The sequence below is a fragment of the Nerophis lumbriciformis genome, linkage group LG03 (assembly GCF_033978685.3).
Source record: "Nerophis lumbriciformis linkage group LG03, RoL_Nlum_v2.1, whole genome shotgun sequence".
Taxonomy (NCBI): domain Eukaryota; kingdom Metazoa; phylum Chordata; class Actinopteri; order Syngnathiformes; family Syngnathidae; genus Nerophis; species Nerophis lumbriciformis.
In genome coordinates this window covers 57,697,489-57,714,865 of record NC_084550.2, presented here as the reverse complement: position 1 = coordinate 57,714,865, position 17,377 = coordinate 57,697,489, and the positions used below count along the sequence as shown (strand labels likewise).

The 17,377-nt window shown below is 39.5% G+C and overlaps 1 protein-coding gene across 2 annotated transcripts in view; it reads left to right on the top strand.

The window, feature by feature from the left end:
* Positions 1-17,377, top strand: part of LOC133587402 (G-protein coupled receptor 22-like) — a 58,916-nt gene that overhangs the window by 14,140 nt on the left and 27,399 nt on the right. Inside the window, exon 1 of one of the 2 annotated variants that reach the window (XM_061939918.2) lies at positions 7,086-7,139. The exons of the other annotated variant lie outside the window; for it this stretch is intronic. The gene's annotated coding sequence lies outside the window, so the exon portion shown is untranslated. Of the gene's footprint in view, positions 1-7,085; positions 7,140-17,377 lie in introns of those variants that run through there. 2 annotated transcript variants of the gene reach the window in all.

Genomic DNA, 17,377 nt, shown 5'->3' with positions numbered 1-17,377 from the left:
ATAAGGATGACTGGACGTGTACTCAATGTGCATATTGTAGTTCCTGCACCAGTTTTCTTTTTTTGAAAAATTATTGACTCAAACTGAATCACAACCGAAGCAATGTTTCCCATAAGAAATAATGCAGGCACACAAGATTTATTATACATTCATGTCTTTTAACAGTGACATCGAAACACTGCTGCAAAATAGTTGCATTTTTAAAAAATTGAGACAAGGTGGATGTCTTACTTTGGATCCACGTCGTTGGTTTGTGAAATGACCAAAATTCAATGGTCAAATCAACGTCACAGCCTGACATTGAATAAACTTCAGTAAAAAGCATGTTGTTTCAACGTTGTATTTGTGTTGTAAATTATCGGTTGAGATACGACCAAAATTCAATGGTCAAATCCACGTCAGAACCCAATGTCGTCAAAAAGTATGTTGTTCCAACGTTATGTTTGAGTTGCTAAACGTCAGGACCTAATTCAACAAGTTCTCAACCTTGTTTCAATGTTTTATGCCTGCTAACACACCCAAAAATAGGAACATAAAACACATTTTAAAGGGAATAATTATAGTTTTACCTGCAAAAAACAAAGTAAAATACATATAAATAATACATTACTTCATTCACTTCACTAGATTACTGCTGGTGAAGACGGAGATGAGGGGAATGAGAGGTGCTTTTGTGCTTCGCTACAAAGTTTTTCTTGAATTCAGTAGTGTTTCCCACTATCTTTATCAAAGTGCTATTACTTGCAACTTTCATTGTTTATCCTGCAGTCATACTCAATAATAAAAAAAAAGTACAGAGGCTACATGTGAGATCATTTGTTTGGGTACTAGATTCCATGATACCAGTCAAACAGATTAGTTTGTTACGTGCAAAAATAACAAAGTACAACTGTAATAACTTGTCTACATTGCCACACTATCCGAACAACATTAACCTTTGCAGTTATATATAGTTAATGGAGATATATACTACAATGTCACTTTATTCACATTTTCCTCCATGATTAATTATCTTTTTTAACGCCCGATTGTAGCTGAGATAGGCTCCGGCGCCCCCCGCGACCCCAAAAATGGAATAAGCGGTAGAAAATGGATGGATGGAACATAATTTCCTCTAATACACTGAAAATAATTCATAACAAATATGCTGCATGGCTGACTGTGATTGTGCATCCATTATTACTGTCTTATAACCTCATGTTGTTTTTTTATTTGTATATATTTTTTTAATATATTTTTATATATTATAAAATTAGTACTTGTAAAATAAATTATTTAATGACAGAATAGCATTCAAATATTTTGTCGAAAATGTGTTTAAATAAAATAATTAAAACATTTGTATTTTTATTAAATTCAATAAAATAAATATAAAAAAAGAATATTATAAAAGTATGTCAAAATGCATCACAAACTACTGTACTGTAACAGAATAAGAACACAAAGCGTGACTATTTTTCCACAGCTATTACTGTATGTCAAGGGTGTCCAAAGTGTGGTCCGGGGGCAATTTGCGTCATGCTGCTAATTTTTTATTGACCATGGGCGTATTCTAAAAACATAATTAATTAAAAAAAAAGAAAAAAGCAGCACAAATGTGGAGAAAAGGATCAGAAAAGTGCAATGTAGGGAGAAATATGTATAGAATATGTTGTATTGGTTTTAGGCTGTTTACAAAATTATAATTTAAATAAATACTCTTGTATTTAATTTTTTTCAAGTATGCAGCCCTCAGTGGAAAATATAATTTTAGCTTTTTTATAATAGTGAAAGTCAACTTATGAGTCGGATAAAGTGAAGATAGATAAATGGGTTTTCATAGACATTCGCTATCACTTTGACATTTTTTGCAGGTTTTATCTGTTCAATAAAGAACGGCATCTTATCCCACAGGAAGGTCAGAAGATATGCTGGAAAAAGAATGTTATGTTGCCAGGTTAGACCTCTGTCAGTCATTATGCGGACGCCTGCAGTGATGCGCTCACCTCCCGCCCAACCACGTCCTCGCCCTGCAGGAGATAAATGGCAATAATTGAGCGCTAATTGCATCGTTGAGCGAAACAGCTTCAGCATTTTAACCTGGACATGCTTTCTTTTTCCAGCACCTCATCAGTCCCACTTACTCTTTTGCACTTTGTTGTTTGGAGGCTTTCTAACTCCTCCTCCTTCCTGCACATTGTGTAACATTGTGCCCTAAATACGGGCACAACAGAGAAGAATTCTTTACTTTTATTCCTGTGTTGTCTTGCACACTGGAAGGGGCTTGGCAAGGTAGGAAGATACAGACTTATTGGAAAGAGGAAGTCTAAATAATGAGATAACTATGCTGCCTAGTCTATTGCATAGTAGCAGATCCTTTCACATGTCTCAAAGATACCATCTAGCCAGTACAGAAGTACTGCAAGAGTATCTTTACTTTATTAGAGTAATATGACTCAAGTCAAAGTAAAAAGTAGTCTTCCAATAGTTACTTGAGTAAGAGTAAGTATTAATTGAAAAAAATTGACTAACTTCTGATTTATATACGAGGTATTTTTAATTGCAGGGTTGTCCAAATTACTGTCCGCGGCCTACCTTGTTCTATTTGGCCCTCGAGATGTCACGAGTTTATTAATAAGAAATCTGACCCACTTGGTGCCTCCAATGTAATTTTAAATATCTGACAGTGTAGTTGCTACTAATTTGCCGACATTTTGCGGACAATGTCAGTAATTCAGCTTAATGACCATGAACTGCACTTTGAAATTTCCACAGCTCAGCATTTATATAAATAACCCAATCCAAACAACTCTCCCACTCGAAATAAACTAACACAAAAAGTCAACACACATGAAGTGAAATTAATTATATTTATATAGCACATTTAAATAGCCAACTTTTAGATATAACTTTTGTGTGTGTGTGTATATATATATATATATATATATATATACCTGTGTGTATGTATATATATATATATATATATATATATATACCCTAACCCTAACTTTTAAATTTTGCTCCATTCAAAGAGAAGCAAAATGTTATATCCAATATATATATATATATATATATATATATATATATATATTTATTTATTTATTTATATATATATATATATATATATATATATATATATATATTTATATGTATGTATAGATATATATATATATATATATAATCATTCAAAAATAGCAATTTTTAAACTTTTAAATCGTACTCCGTTTAAATATATATACAGGTAAAAGCCAGTAAATTAGAATATTTTGAAAAACTTGATTTATTTCAGTAATTGCATTCAAAAGGTGTAACTTGTACATTATATTTATTCATTGCACACAGACTGATGCATTCAAATGTTTATTTCATTAAATTTTGATGATTTGAAGTGGCAACAAATGAAAATCCAAAATTCTGTGTGTCACAAAATTAGAATATTACTTAAGGCTAATACAAAAAAGGGATTTTTAGAAATGTTGGCCAACTGAAAAGTATGAAAATGAAAAATATGAGCATGTACAATACTCAATACTTGGTTGGAGCTCCTTTTGCCTCAATTACTGCGTTAATGCGGCGTGGCATGGAGTCGATGAGTTTCTGGCACTGCTCAGGTGTTATGAGAGCCCAGGTTGCTCTGATAGTGGCCTTCAACTCTTCTGCGTTTTTGGGTCTGGCATTCTGCATCTTCCTTTTCACAATACCCCACAGATTTTCTATGGGGCTAAGGTCAGTGGAGTTGGCGGGCCAATTTAGAACAGAAATACCATGGTCCGTAAACCAGGCACGGGTAGATTTTGCGCTGTGTGCAGGCGCCAAGTCCTGTTGGAACTTGAAATCTCCATCTCCATAGAGCAGGTCAGCAGCAGGAAGCATGAAGTGCTCTAAAACTTGCTGGTAGACGGCTGCGTTGACCCTGGATCTCAGGAAACAGAGTGGACACAGGAAAACAGCAAAAAACTCAAAATAAGTCAGGGGGTGAGGTGATGTGACAGGTGGTGACAGTAAACCTACTTTGAGACAAGAGCTATATTGCTGCATGGTTGGTTATGGTTTAGTCCAGGGGTCTGCAACCCGCGGCTCCGGAGCCGCATGCGGCTCTTTGATCACTCTGATGCGGCTCAGCAGCTTACTTTCTGAACCCCCCAATTTTCCCGTGAGACTTCTGGATTTTCAGTGCCTCTCGCAGAAAACTCCCAGGATTAATATTCACCGATTTTCACCCCTACAGCTATTATAAGGGCGTGCCATGATGGTACAACATTTGGCACCCTCTACAATCTGTATTAACAGCGTGCCAGCCCAACACTTGTTATACAGTATACATCTTCTGCTTGCACACGTATGTGACAGCAAGGCATACTTGGTCAACAGCCACACAGGTTACACTGACGGTGACCATATAAAACAACTTTAACACTCTTACTAATAATGCGCCACACTTTGAACCAAAACCAAACAAGAATGACAAACACATTTCGGGAGAACATCTGCACCTTAACACAACATAAACACAACAGAACAAACACCCAGAATCCCATGCAGCCCTGACTCTTCCGGGCTACATTATACACCCCTGCTACCACCAACAATTGCGACAACAACTTTTTACTGTCAACTGAGTATAATTTTTTAATGATTTCTCCTGGTGGTGTGCCTTGGCTCAAAAAAAGTTGAAAAACACTGATGTATTCCACAAGGAAGTGTTTTACATGTAGAAAAAAAAAATCATACATCCCCTTAAGATACCTAAATGTGGGCGATCAAAATAGCCTCTTCAGTGGTTTTAAATAAAATACATTATTTTTCTGTAGATCAGCCATTTTGCACTAATGTACTGTTAGCGCATTTGAACTACTGAAATATTCATATGTGGCCGGATAAATATGAGTGTGATTTTTACACTTAAGCTTCCTCTTGCCTGAGAGAAGAGAAGTGCATGAGGCTTGTTATCGCACAAATAGAAAGTGCTGTAGCGGCGCAGTAACCGGTGACCCCGCAAGAAGACTGTTCTATTTTTTCCCGAGAACACACCTTAATGGAGGCCGGGCTGCACTCTGCATTACCAAAAAGTGGTGGAGCGATGCTGCATCTACACCATCACAATCTAGTCCTAAAGATCACATAGGGAGTGTAGGAGGTTATGTAAGCATAACGAAAGCCTCCTCTTGATCATGTCTTCTTGTCTAAGTACGTACTAGTGATTGGCTCTGGAATGTTCCTGTTCAACACTGACTCGCTTTTCCTAATCTCAGCATCTTCGCCACTTTATCTTGATTTCCTCCCGTTTTGAAGAAGTCTGATTGCACGGCAGCTTTGATTAGAGCTTATCGATGGGTGTCATGTGTAATGACAAAATTGCAGACTTGTGGGATGTTGCGGCTGTATATTTATACGCTGTGAATATATAGCAGGCTGAAGAGCAACGCTAATGAACGGCGCGGCTAAATGAAATCCATCGAACACGCTGTCACGCCGCAATGATGCCTCACACCCTGCAGACGAGCTGTCGTGAGACCGAGGTTTTTTTTTTGAAACGGCGCAGGGATTCATGACTGTGATAATTAAGCTGCTGTCGACAGTACGGCTTCTTCATTGACGCTCAGGGACAGCATAAAATACAGCACAACTAGCGAGTCTCTTTCTGGCCTAAATGCAACTAAGGTGGCACACATTTGCCCTTCTTCACCTCGTGTTTCTCAAACCACTGTGTTAAATGCAGAGACTGTGCAAGTCATTCAATGAGAACGGGAAATAATATTATTCACTATAAACAGAAAACTCACTCACAAAGGAGCGGAGAAAAAACAAAAGTAGGCGAGTGCAGTAAGTACCTGGCAGACACAAGACATTGATACAACATTGATTAGACATAAGTGTCCTTTAAAACTGACTTTGGAACAAAGTTGATGTTCAACATTGGATTCACGTTATTGGTTTGGAAATGACCAAAATTCAATGGTCAAATCAACGTCAGAACCCGACATTGATTGAACGTCGTCAAAAAGCATGTTGTTTCAACGTTGTATTTGTGTTGTAGAATATTGGTCGGGAAATTACCAAAATTCAATGGTCAAATCAACGTCAGAACCCGACATTGATTGAACGTCGTCAAAAAGCATGTTGTTTCAACGTTGTATTTGTGTTGTAGAATATTGGTCGGGAAATGACCAAAATTCAATGGTCAAATCAACGTCAGAACCCAACATTGATTGAATGTCGTCAAAAAGAATGTTGTTTCAATGTTGTATTTGTGTTGTAGAATATTGGTTGGGATATGACCAAAATTCAATGGTCAAATCAACGTCAGAACCCAACATTGATTGAACGTCGTCAAAAAGCATGTTGTTTCGATGTTGTATGTGTGTTGTAGAATATTGGTTGGGAAATGACCAAATTTCAATAGTCAAATCAACGTCACAACCCAACATTGATTGAAAATCGTCAAAAAGCATGTTGTTTCAACGTTGTATTTGTGTTGTAGAATATTGGTTGGGAAATGACCAAAATTCAATGGTCAAATCAACGTCAGAACCCAACATTGATTAAACGTCGTCAAAAAGCATGTTGTTTCAACGTTGTATTTGTGTTGTAGAATATTGGTCGGGGGAGGCGGGAGATCGAGAGGGACAAGGCAGAGCCCGGAGGCCCGTGAGACAGGCAGGTAGTCGGGGCGATAGCGAGGCGTCAGAGTCCATGTCCAGAAGGGAGGTCGAGATCCAAGAGGCAGCCAGGGAAGCAGAGGGAACGTGGGAAGATGAGACACACAGCTCGTAACGCGGGAACGGAGGTATGCTGCTGGAAGGGGGCGACAAGGAGGACACGAGACAATTGAGCATGATGGGTGAGAAAACAGAGAGAGAGAAAGATTCCATAGAGCTTGCTATGTTCGGCTTACTGTACAGGACAGGTCATCAGATCTGGCACGGGATAGAAGGTTGTGCAGGCTTATGAGGGGCAGGTCTGATTATCAGCTTCAGGTGTGCTGATTGCTGATTGATTGCAGCCGCCGGCTGCAGCAACGCCCATGGGCGTGACCCGAGGCGCGCTCCGCAGGGCTCATTGGGGAATGCATGCTTCTTGAAGCACCAATTAATTTTAATGGGAGACTTTGATTTGAGTGGAGAGCTCCATCACAGAACCAACTAAGCTGGTAAATTGAGGTACTAGTACTACTGTATTTCATTTATTATGGGAAAAATTGCTTCGGTTTTCATCAGATTCTGTGAAGAATAGGGTGTATAAACGAAAGATGTCATGAGGGGTAAAATGAGGCCGAGTTATTAGGCCTTAAAAAAAGGCTGCCATGTTGCATGTGTTTCTGTTCAAGACAGCAGCCTAATCTTGATAATGACATTAGCGCAGCCTGTTCCTGGTAGCATGGTGGGAAGCCACGGTGGTGTGGAGAAAGCACGTGAGTGGGTGTAAGACGGATGGTGAAGTGGGGAAGGACTGAGGGTGCAAGGTGGCCCAAATGGGACTTTTCAAAAGGGAGATGGATGGAGGTGGCGAGCTGGGAGCAAACATTCCCCTCCAGTGATCACACGACTCAGAATCCATCTGTGCACCCCTTCATTCCCCCACCATCCATCATCTCCTCTATGCACCTCATCTCTCATGTTTATCTCACCTCCTGTTATCTCCACTCCCACCCTGCTGAACTTATCCCACGCGGGGAGGAAATTCAGCACTTTCTTAAGCACACACTGTGTCGTGTACCTCGGATAGCGATCCGTCTTGTGCCGCATCCGCAGCGGGGAACATGTGCAGGGAGCCGTGTGGGCGCCTGTGGGCGTGCAGTGTGGGTGGGTGGCAGCGAGCGATACATGCCTTGCTCGTGTGTGTGTGTTTGTGCGTGTGAGCGCTTGGCTCGCTTTGCACGAGTATGAGGATTTGAAAATATGACACTGAGAGCTCGTTCAAATAGAGCCGCTGCCGCACCAATCACGTTAATGCTCAGAAAAATGCTTTCCATCCCGTTTCTACCTTTTTCCAAATTATGATATTTCCTTTCCCACTGGTGTAGTTTTGATGAGCGCAAAGGCACCATATCAACAGAATTATCTACACACGTTTGTACAGCTGCTTGTTGCTAGGCAGAATTCATGGGCCTCAAACCTCACTGCCCCATCAGCTAATGAGAAGGCCAGCCATGCCCACCTATTTGTTTAAATGGGCAATTAGGGCAAATATTACAGTAATAATGTAAGGCAATTTTAGCACAATTCCTCCACAAAGAAGGAAAAATAATTTAAATTAAAATCAGAACATACAATGATCGTAAAAATAATCATCCATCCATCCATCCATTTTCTACCGCTTAATCCCATAATTTATTAAAATCAATCACAGTTGTCAAATGCACAATTAGATGAAAGTGTTTTCAGGCTAGATTTGAACATTGCCAACATTGAAGCCCGTCTCACATCTTCAGGAAAACTATTCCAAATTTTAGGAGCATAATACTGAAACGCAGTCCCACCAGTCTCATCATGTTTCGTCCTGACTCCGGGCACCAACAGAAAACCACTCCCTGAGGTTCTCTGTGCTCGAGATGGTTCGTATGGCTCTAACATGTCAGAGATGTACTTTGGCACAAGACCATGACAAGACTTGTACACAAGGAGAGCTGTTTTAAAGTGTACTCTCTGAGCAACAGGAAGCCAGAGCAGTGATCTAAGGACTGGACTAATAAGGTCGTATATCCTAGTTCTAGTCAGGACTCGAGCAGCAGCATTCTGGATGTACTGCAGCTGCTTTACAGCTTGTTTAGCGAGCCCAGTGAAAAGGCCATTACAGTAGTCTAACCTGCTAGAGACAAAGGCATGGATTAGTCTTTCTAAGTCTTAGTCCCCTGATTTTGGCAATGTTTTTCAGGTGGTAAAAAAGCTGCTGATGTCATTGACTTAATGTAACTGTTAAGTTCAAGTCTGAGTCCATTACTACCTCTAGATTGTAGATACATATACATTTGAACAAACGTAATTGTAATCGACGTAATTTCAATAACAAATATTAAAAACACAAGACTATAATTTGAGTACTACAGCCAGGCTACTACAGCAAGGCTATTAAACTACATAATGAAGAGGGCCACAGTTTTAAGAGCCCAAGGGATCAGGGGCCGGACATCGAAATTTGGATGTTTCATCAGAAAGTGCCCTCCCAGGTTATACTCCTTTGAGACTGTGTTTACTTAATTGTAAAGTAAACACATCGGCTCTCACAATGCACTATCAATAAATTAATTATTCTGCCTTTGCTTCACATTCCCAGCGTGTGTAGCGAGAGAGATAGTTAACAGTGTGAAGAAAAAGAAGCTCCATAAGTTTTGTTGAGGATTGATGTTGCTTCTTTTGAATTTTTTTCTCTCCTTAATTTTATTCCTTTACACTTTTTCCTTAATTTAGGTTCGTAGGACTGAAAATACGAAGTAAACATTACAAAAGTATAACGTCCATTGTAGATTTTTCATAAATAATGTCTATTGTGTGTTTAACATAAATAAGATTGGTTTAGTGTTAATACATTCACACAATAAACTCTACTTATAGAAATTAAACATTATCTACATCAAACATTGCAGACAATGTACCGGCATGTGACTCATCACAATTAAACCTCATTATTGCCATCTACTGGTCAAATTTACGCTACATTTTGCTCACCAAAGTTACTCGCAGACAAAAAAAAACAACACGACCACGAATGTAAAATACATCACAAAGTCAGCAATTTCCATACAAAACTAAGTAAATATTTTTATGCACAATATTTACTTACAAAGAGTTGACCAAGTTTTGTAATGAAGCTCACGCATGTTGATTTCTAGTTGTTCAACTTCATACTGCTTGTCGAGATCAATGTGTCCGTGGCTTAAAAGGTCCGACAGGAAAAATTGACTCGAGCACTTGCTCGGTGCAGAACATTCATACTTTGATGTCCAGTCGTTGTTGAAAGTCCGATGTTCGCAATTTATTTTGATTTTTTTTCAGGGTTCAATGAGTAGTCTTCTTCTACTCACCCCATTGCTGCTTCATTGTGTAACATATGCCTAGTTTCCCCCTGCGGGATGGCGGGAGTACTGCATACATTAGCAATTCTAGTTTGAAAGGTTTCATCAAGCCTATTTGGGTGATGTTCGGCGGGCCAAATGAAAAGCTTTTGCGGGCCAGATGTGGCCCGCGGACCGCCAGTTGTATTGGCCTGGTTTACAACCTTGTCAAATGTTGAGAAAGCATGTGTTAATCACAAAGATTTGTATCGAAGACATAAACCTTAGGCTTAGGCCAGGCTCATTAAATAAAAAGTACTAAATAAAATAATGTTTAGGTAGGGACTCAAATAACTGACCTAAAATACATTTACATTCAATAATGTTGTGCTAAAATAAACCAAATTGATAATGAATATGTTTCTGAACTAAACTGTCAACAAAATTGTAGTGCAAATGAAAATACAGTTTCACCACTATAGTCATAATTTTTGCGCTTAAGAAACTTCTCTATGACTTTGGCTCCAGACTTCTTCTGTTTGTTTTAGATTGTAATTACTGCTACAAGTGGTTAAAAAGTGTACAACAACTGAGTACCACTGCAGCTAATAAGGATCACATTTGAGAAACAGATATTTTTTGAAAGCCCTCTAGGGGGCGCTGGTAGCCCAACATCGGGTCTATGGTTAAGAAACCCTGCTTTAGAGTAGTCAGTGTACTGCTTTGCATGGCAGTATAGATGGCAAAACAAGCACCAATGTAAGTGTGCTTTATCTACAGGCAAGCGTGGTGGTGGTGGCAGCATCAAGGTCTGGGGTGCATGAGTGCTGCTGGCACTGGGCAGCTGGGTCCTGAATGTCCAGCTGTATGGAGTTATCACATTGGGTCAAGCAGGTTGTTACATTAGGGGCCTGCCAGGGGTGCTGCTGCACACCTGCTGGCTACTTGCTGTTAGCGCTGCAGGAAGAACTGAATGTGATAATTAAGGCCTTGATCGATTGTCTCACTGTGGCCATCGGGAATCCCTAATACAGCTTTGAATCAGCGTGCCGCATTTATGCACCACCGTCTTGTTGGCTCGCTTTCTTCCCTTTGTTATCGCCTCCCGTTCCTCTCTTCCCAAAATGTCAACTGACGGCGTCTGCACAGCATCACAGCTTTTAACTTCTCCGCCCCCCCTTCCCCACATTTGTGATGACATTTTACAGTTTAACAATGAAAAATCCATAACAGAAGGAACAGATGACAAGTTGGTCTGGCCTCAGTAAAGCGTATTACACCGCAACAATGGCTTCCATCTTTGTGAGTGTGCCGCCGGGTTGCCATGTGACAATTATTCCCATCGCTGGGTGGAACCGGGATTTTAAATTGGATTCCCAGCAAAACAGAGGTGCTGAATATTTTTAAATATCTACTTCAGCGGCAGGCATCTGGAGGAATGATGCAAACTAGTAGTATTTGCAAGAAAGCTTGCTTTCAAATGCAACCTGAAGCAGCACTCATCGTCTTACAGAGTCATATTTTGTCTCGTCCAGCGGGTTTCAAACTCTTTTATTCAACCCTACTGTAAATTTCATTGTAAAAAATGCATATTGGCCCATTTCAGGCTAATTTTTTAAATGTTTGTACAAGATTCTAAAGATGAGTAACATGACTGAGTATTTAGCATAGGATTAGCAAACACTTGAAATATAGCCACAATAAGCAAATATTAAAAAAAAAAAATTAATTACTATTGTTCTGTTTGACTCATTTCACTTGATCAAACCTTTTTCTAACAATGCACACTACAAAATACAAACCCTGTTTCCATATGAGTTGGGAAATTGTGTTAGATGTAAATAAAAATGGAATACAATGATTTGCAAATCCTTTTCAAACCATATTCAATTGAATGCACTACAAAGACAAGATATTTGATGTTCAAACTCATAAACTTTTTTTTTTTTTTTGCAAATAATAATTAACTTAGAATTTCATGGCTGCAACACGTGCCAAAGTAGTTGGGAAAGGGCATGTTCACCACTGTGTTACATGGCCTTTCCTTTTAACAACACTCAGTAAACGTTTGGGAACTGAGGAGACACATTTTTGAAGCTTCTCAGGTGGAATTCTTTCCCATTCTTGCTTGATGTACAGCTTAAGTTGTTCAACAGTCCGGGGGTCTCCGTTGTGGTATTTTAGGCTTCATAATGCGCCACACATTTTCAATGGGAGACAGGTCTGGACTACAGGCAGGCCAGTCTAGTACCCGCACTCTTTTACTATGAAGCCACGTTGATGTAACACGTGGCTTGGCATTGTCTTGCTGAAATAAGCAGGGGCGTCCATAGTAACGTTGCTTGGATGGCAACATATGTTGCTCCAAAACCTGTATGTACCTTTCAGCATTAATGGCGCCTTCACAGATGTGTAAGTTACCTATGTATTGGGCACTAATACACCCCCATACTATCACAGATGCTGGCTTTTCAACTTTGCGCTATAACAATCCGGATGGTTTTTTTCCTCTTTGGTCCGGAGGACACGACGTCCACAGTTTCCAAAAACAATTTGAAATGTGGACTCGTCAGACCACAGAACACTTTTCCACTTTGTATCAGTCCATCTTAGATGAGCTCAGGCCCAGCGAAGCCGACGGCGTTTCTGGGTGTTGTTGATAAACGGTTTTCGCCTTGCATAGGAGAGTTGTAACTTGCACTTACAGATGTAGCGACCAACTGTAGTTACTGACAGTGGGTCTCTGAAGTGTTCCTGAGCCCATGTGGTGATATCCTTTACACACTGATGTCGCTTGTTGATGCAGTACAGCCTGAGGGTCACGGACTTAGCTGCTTACGTGCAGTGATTTCTCCAGATTCTCTGAACCCTTTGATGATATTACGGAGCGTAGATTGAGAAATCCCTAAATTCCTTGCAATAGCTGGTTGAGAAAGGTTTTTCTTAAACTGTTCAACAATTTGCTCACACATTTGTTGACAAAGTGGTGACCCTCGCCCCATCCTTGTTTGTGAATGACTGAGCATTTCATGGAATCTACTTTTATACCCAATCATGGCACCCACCTGGTCCCAATTTGCCTGTTCACCTGTGGGATGTTCCAAATAAGTCTTTGATGAGCATTCCTCAACTTTATCAGTATTTATTGCCACCTTTCCCAACTTCTTTGTCACGTGTTGCTGGCATCAAATTCTAAAGTTAATGATTATTTGCAAAAAAAAATAAAAATGTTTATCAGTTTGAACATCAAATATGTTGTTTTTGTAGCATATTCAACTGAAAATGGGTTGAAAATGATTTACAAATCATTGTATTCCGTTTATATTTACATCTAACACAATTTCCCAACTCATATGGAAACAGGGTTTGCAATAAAAGTATGTATGATTCATATAGACATCTTTTTATCGCATCATTATCTGTACACCCCTAATATAGGCACTCAAAACATGATAAAATATCTTGTTTAAAAAATGAGAAGAGATAAGATGTGCAAGGCTTATTGCACGCCCTCATCAACTTTAAAATGGCAGGCAAAGACAATTTCCTGTTAGAAATGAGATGCAAACAGTGATATAAAGTCAACATCGGAGCAAAGTCAAGAGTAATGTGTTGATAACAATCGTGATATCAACCAAGCGCTGGCCCCGCTCGATGTCGATTGCTTTGATAAAGCTTCCTTAATTTTGACCTTTATGCTGCTCCGCCACTCCTGATTTGAATAATGAGGTCTTTGAACGTAAACACAGAGATGTAACTTGCAAGATGGGGGTCCCTCGGGGCCAACATGAAGAGGCGCTTTGATGTACATTGTGTGTATATCCTCTCGTTACATCAGTGCACTGCTTCAGTTACTGTAGATGGCACTTCTCTATCATTGCTATGTTTTCACTTCTCTGCCAAAATTAATGTTCGTGCTGATATTTTTAGGTTTGTCTTCTTTCCAGTTTGGAGATACAGTGGAACCTCGATTTATGAACTTAATTAGTTCTTAAACAGGGCTCCTAAAGTTCGTAAAGCGGAGCACATTTCTCCATAAGAAACAATATAAGTCTTGACAAAAGTCCATATTTAACAAACATTTGTACACTTTGAACACGGTATAACGTGCTTTCCACTACCTTATATCAAACAAACATAACAAGGGGGTCAACTAGCCTACCTATTTAAAAGCAAAGCCAAAACAACAGCAATGACAAGCTAAACTGTCCTGTATGTGCTGCTCTGCCAACACGCGTGCACACAAAGAGGTCCCTTTGGTGCTCTCACAAACGATCAGAACTCACAAAAACTCCTTAACTTTAAAGGGGAATGTTTTGGAATCTTGCCTATTGTTCACAATCAATGAAAGACATGACGATGGATGTTATTTATTTCTTTGCATTCCAAATATTAAATAAATGCAATCAAAAGTCAGCTTACAATAGAGCCTATGGTAGCCGCGCAATTGCTCCTACAAAGCCCCTAAGAAACATCCAAAAACCTCCATTGATGTTTTATATACATGATGTAAGTTCATATGTAATGTAGTAACGAGCACATTTAATATGTACATGTAATATTTACATATTGTGATCATCAGATTTGGTCATTCATTTAAAAAACGCATCACAACTTTAGCTTTTTTTTCCATCACTGATTTCTGCTCACTGCAGACTTTATGAGAGCCCAAAAACATAATAAAACATCACTTACTGTACAAGGTCTGCTGTCATTAGAATGCAGACTGCTGGGATTTTCATATATTCCCATTTAGGCGAAGAATGTCTCATAATCCTTACAAAGAAACATGGTGGTGGGGGGCGTGGTACCAAGCGTCTTTCCGTGTCGTTCTGGCCATTTTCGGGTCCTACACAGCTGTCAAAGTGTCACAACATGTCAGATTACCTACCGTATTTTTCGGAGTATAAGTCGCTCCGGAGTATAAGTCGCACCGGCCGAAAATGCATAATAAAGAAGGAAAAAACATATATAAGTCGCACTGGAGTATAAGTCGCATTTTTTGGGGAAATGTATTTGATAAAAGCCAACACCAAGAATAGACATTTGAAAGGCAATTTAAAATAATAAAGAATAGTGAACAACAGGCTGAATAAGTGTACGTTATATGAGGCATAAATAACCAACTGGTATGTTAACGTAACATATTATGGTAAGAGTCATTCAAATAACTATAACATATGGAACATGCTATACGTTTACCAAACAATCTGTCATTCCTAATCGCTAAATCCCATGACATCTTATACGTCTAGTCTCTTACGTGAATGAGCTAAGTAATATTATTTGATATTTTACGCTAATGTGTTAATAATGAAATTTGTTTACATTGAGGAGCGCTCGCTTGCTGTTAGCGGCTAGCTATTGTATCCTCCTACAGTGTGTAGTGAAACATGTTTAGCTATTCCTCGTCCTGCAGGGATGATACTTGTAAGAAACATACTTTATTTGTCGCCATGGAGACGAGGATTAGTGATTTAGAAGTAGCAAAAACACTGCCGACTGGGATGGTCATTAGCCGCTAGCTAGGTAGCCATGTTTTAAAGCACCGTTTCAGTGTTTATAGCTTCATCTTCATCGTTAGTTTTTAAGCCACAATGCGTCCATTCTCCCTTTTCTATCTACACTGTTTCTGCTTGCAAGTACTCCGTACGTGTGCGTTGCCTAACATGCGCCTCTGCTCGTAAAACCAGCAATGTCACGACACGACGACGGCGCGACGTCATGTCCGTAAAAAACACCGGTATTTACTACTGCCGTACAACCCTAAGAGTAGTCAGTGTAAGGTTTGTGTATCGTATTTTTCGGAGTATAAGTCGCTCCGGAGAATAAGTCGCACCGGCCAAAAATGCATAATAAAGAAAGAAAAAAACATATATAAGTCGCACTGGAGTATAAGTCGCATTTTTGGGGGAAATGTATTTGATAAAAGCCAACACCAAGAATAGACATTTGAAAGGCAATTTAAAATAAATAAAGAATAGTGAACAACAGGCTGAATAAGTGTACGTTATATGAGGCATAAATAACCAACTGAGAATGTGCCTGGTATGTTAACATAACATATTATGGTAAGAGTCATTCAAATAACTATAACATATAGAAAATGCTATACGTTTACCAAACAATCTGTCACTCCTTATCTTATACGTCTAGTCTCTTACGTGAATGAGCTAAATAATATTATTTGATATTTTACGGTAATGTGTTAATAATTTCACACATAAGTCGCTCCTGAGTATAAGTCGCAACTCCGGCCAAACTACGAAAAAAATTGCGACTTATAGTCCGAAAAATACGGTACTCAGATGTCCTCTGTCCAGGTGAGATACATGATTTATCATCTACAATAAATTTACAGGGAGCAAGGAAGCGAGGAAGCAGCAGACCACTCGATGATGTAAACATAGACACGCAGGAAATGATCACGGCACCGCTATAAATAGTTTGTCTGCGTTTGCGCTTATAATAGCAATATCACTAATACTTAGGTATATGGAGTATTTTTGGCGCTTTTTGAATGGGTGGAATAGAGGATCTCCCATTGGCTCCGCTGTAAGCAGACTTTTATTCATGTTTTTTAAAATTTAGAATGCATAAAAAAAAAATCCATCCTTTGTCATGTCTTTCATTATGATTGTGAACGATAGACAACATTTTGAAAACATTTGAAAAAGTAAAATCCACTTTCAATGTCATCGGCAAAGGAGCAGCTGACGAAAGAAGAGAGAAAGAAGAAGACGGGAAGAATGGAGGGAGCGGGAGGAGGGGCTGTGTGTGTTCTTGTTGGAAGAAACGCAGCTAAACGAGAGGTAGTCTTCTCCTCCGCTGTGAAATAATTCCGCTGTGGCATATTTTTACAGAAAAGTCCATTCTCATCACAATTAAAAACTTGCTGTGGTACAAAGCTGGCTTCCTCAATCTCTTCGATACGAGCAAGCACAAAATGGCTGCCGGCGGAACACAAAATGAATGAATGAAGCATTTGTACACAGAGACATGGTCCGCACACAGAGGCATAAATGGCTACATCTAAAAGTTTGTAAACCAAAAAGTTTGCAAACAGGTGTTCGTAAATCGAGGTTCCACTGTAACTTATTGATCCAAATATAAGACGACGGTAGAAGGCGATCCCTCTTTTAACATCTTAAAAGCATATTGGCATGCTTATGTTTGCTGAGGGGCTTCACGGTGAAAGAGGGGTTAGTGCATCTGCCTCACAATACAAAGGTCCTGAGTAGTCTTGGGTTCAATCCCGGGCTCGGGATCTTTCTGTGTGGAGTTTGCATGTTCTCCCTGTGACTGCGTGGGTTCCCTCCGGGTACTCCGGCTTCCTCCCACCTCCAAAGACATGCACCTGGGGATAAGTTGATTGGCAACACTAAATTGGCCCTAGTGTGTGGATGT